The sequence below is a fragment of the Sinocyclocheilus anshuiensis genome, unplaced genomic scaffold, assembly GCF_001515605.1.
Source record: "Sinocyclocheilus anshuiensis isolate Anshui unplaced genomic scaffold, SAMN03320099.WGS_v1.1 scaffold190, whole genome shotgun sequence".
NCBI classification, from domain to species: domain Eukaryota; kingdom Metazoa; phylum Chordata; class Actinopteri; order Cypriniformes; family Cyprinidae; genus Sinocyclocheilus; species Sinocyclocheilus anshuiensis.
The window spans coordinates 648,785-651,971 of record NW_015547663.1 but is presented as its reverse complement, the minus strand read 5'-3'; the positions used below and the strand labels follow the sequence as shown (position 1 = coordinate 651,971).

Genomic DNA, 3,187 nt, shown 5'->3' with positions numbered 1-3,187 from the left:
TGACGTGTGACGTATAGTAGTGGTGTCCCAATTCTTAGGGGAATATTTTCACCCCTACCCCTTGACACTCTGTTTCAAGAGACAAGGGGAAGGGGTAGGCGGAGGGGTAGGGGTAGGGGAAGGGGTATAAAATAGAATTGGGATTGGGCCTTATTACTCACCCTCATGTCGTTACAAACCTGTAAGACCTTCGTTCATCTTTGGAACACAAGATATTTTAGATGAAATCCGAGAGCTTTCAGACCAGGGTGAGTAATTAATTACAGAATTTTCATTTTTGAGTGAACTATCGTCAAACACTTTTAGAAAGCTTTGAAGCAAAGATCTACAGCTGAGAGCAGTGTGCTCTGCTATAGAGCCTGTCTATGGAAGGATATTCCAGACAATTTTCAAAAGGAATTGCAAATTATATTTTCAATTGTGTTTTCCACATGTGACAAATTGTGACATAATCCAAACACAACTGCAAATCTTGCAGTACTGTTTGCCGAATGCAGAATGCACGGTGACTGCCAAATTTCAAATGAAAAAGCAAAGTCCATTTGCAACTGTATTTATTATGAGTAATAGTGCTTTATATAATACAGATTGCATCAAAGCAGCTTTAAAGAATTAAACAGGAAAATACTGTCGATAATGCAAGAGGACAATAGTAAACACTCAATTTTTCAGCTAAAGTCAATTCATTATTAATTCAGTGATGTCATCGTTTAGCTTAGTTCAGTTGAAATAGTATCTGTGCAATCAAGTTGACAATATTGCCAGAAATTAAGTGTCCCTAACTACAAGCCAAAGGCGACAGTGACAAGGAACCAAAATTCCATTGGTGACAGAATTGGAGAAAAAAACTTTGGGAGAAACCAGGCTCAGTCGGGGGGCCAGTTCTCCTCTGGCCAGATGAACCAGCAGTTCAATTCCAGGCTGCAGCAGAGTCTGATTGTGCAGTGGACTCATCTGGTTCCCGTGGCCTTGTGCCGATGGCCGTCTAGGTGACGAGGTCTGGGGATCTGTCTCTGGGGCTCATCTAGATGTCCTGGTCTCAGCTGACATTCAGAGCTGTCGAGGTCATCTCTACGTGCTGATCCACCATCTGGTCTGGATACAGACTAGATCCGGATGACTGCAGTGACCATCTGATCTGGATACTGACTGGATCCGGGTGGCTATGGTGACCTCGGAATAAGAATGAAACAGACTAATGTTAGCGTAGATGCATGACGTCACTCACAGACAATTGTGCCCGGGTCTCCCTATATTCTTGGCACCTTACACAATAAATAATTCTGTCGTTTTTACCCCAAATGCAGCGACTATCCCCTGCTAACAGTGGGAGCCACAACGGTACTATTGGTCAATATTCACCATTAACCAAATGCTTTTCACCTGCCTCAAGAAGAGAGGAATAGAATATAGGGTAAGATGCAAATAGGCAAATAAGAGTAGAATTGCAATGTTGTTTTGCTGACGTGCATCAGAGTGCAAACAGTGAGAGATTTGGGGTAAAAAACGACAAAATTATTTATGAATTATTTTATTTGGCACAATCGTTTGTGAGTGACGTCACCTCCCAATACAAACACGCCCCATAGTATAGTCCCACCCCTGACACGGATTGACAGGTTTCTGTGTAAGGCATCTGAAATTCAAATGCTAAATGAATTGCGATTCCATTTGAGTTTTGGCATATTACATGCACGGCATAGAGAGAGTGAAAAACCAGACATGGTAATTAATATTGCTATTTAAATACGACAGACTCATTACTTGTAAGACATGGGAAATACAGTTACAGTTGCTTTTCCATTTGAAATGTGGCAGTCACTGTGAGTTCACGAAAGCGAAAACACAAATGGTAATGCAAGATTTTCAGTTGTGTTTGGACTATGTCACAATTTATGAGTCCACATGTGGAAAAATGCAATTAAATATACAATTTGCAATTCCTTTTGAAAACTGTCCAGAATATCCTTACCTGTCCATTGATTATGATCAATGCCTGAGAGATCTGCTGGCAATTTCAAATCGCCATGACAAATGGATGGGGTTTTGTGGACTCTACTCGGTTAAGGAATTCCACCATGTTTGTTCCAACCTGTAAAATAAAGTAAACAAAATACAGATTGTTTTAATAGCAATGATTCAATTCAATTAACTGTGTGAAGTTCATCATGAAATTGAGTTCATCATGATTATGAGTTAAATTCACCTATGAGTAGGTCTACAGAAGCTGAATATGCTATACTGATTGGCTGAAAGGTGTGCTTTCAAACTGTGTAATCAATAGGATGTTCCAGCATCCACATGTGGAAAAATGCAATTAAATATACAATTTGCAATTCCTTTTGAAAATTGTCCAGAATATCCTTACCTGTCCATTGATTATGATCAATGCCCGAGCGATCTGCTGGCAATTTCAAATCGCCATGACAAATGGATGGGGTTTTGTGGACTCTACTCGGTTAAGGAATTCCACCATGTTTGTTCCAACCTGTAAAATAAAGTAAACAAAATACAGATTGTTTTAATAGCAATGATTCAATTCAATTAACTGTGTGAAGTTCATCATGAAATTGAGTTCATCATGATTATGAGTTAAATTCACCTATGAGTAGGTCTACAGAAGCTGAATATGCTATACTGATTGGCTGAAAGGTGTGCTTTCAAACTTATGTTTATTTTCCTCAAGTTTCATCAGTTAAAATGTCTCTACCTCCATTGTGCGTTTTATTCAGCGATAACTGGATACCTTCCTGGAGCATTGTCAGTAGTATTTCTTCTGCTATGGATATGTGGAGTTTCTGTGCAAGAGCGCCCTCCGGCTTCCAGTATGAATTAAACATTCTTTACATTACGTGTGAACTCATTAACCTCTTAAGACCTGGCAAAACATTTTAGGAAAAAAATTTGTATTTTTTGATGTCACTACATTGTTTAGAGCATTAAAAAAAAAAAAAGAAAAAACGAGAGTTAAAAATTTGTCCGATTTAAATGACAATTACAAAATATTATCATATTTCCATAAGAGTGTCACTAAGTTAATATCAGACATGTTAGAAAATGTATCCTTGTGTCGCGGCTGACACAGAAGAGCTTACGCTGCTTGCATTCAGCGGATGTTCTCCAAAATGGCACTACGGTGATGCGGAGAGACACAGAGGAGACGAATTGTTGAATAAAGTCGTTATTT

General features: G+C 38.9%; 1 protein-coding gene and 1 long non-coding RNA gene across 2 annotated transcripts in view; one reads left to right on the top strand and one right to left on the bottom strand.

Annotated features, from left to right (window-relative positions):
• Positions 1-3,187, top strand: part of LOC107702455 (ectonucleoside triphosphate diphosphohydrolase 1-like) — a 29,111-nt gene that overhangs the window by 12,224 nt on the left and 13,700 nt on the right. The window lies entirely within an intron of this gene.
• The window catches only part of LOC107702456 (uncharacterized), a 2,656-nt gene continuing 1,893 nt past the window's right edge, over positions 2,425-3,187 (bottom strand). The window contains exon 3 of the long non-coding RNA XR_001635759.1: positions 2,425-2,488. This is a non-coding gene — a long non-coding RNA (uncharacterized LOC107702456). The remainder of the gene's footprint in view (positions 2,489-3,187) is intronic.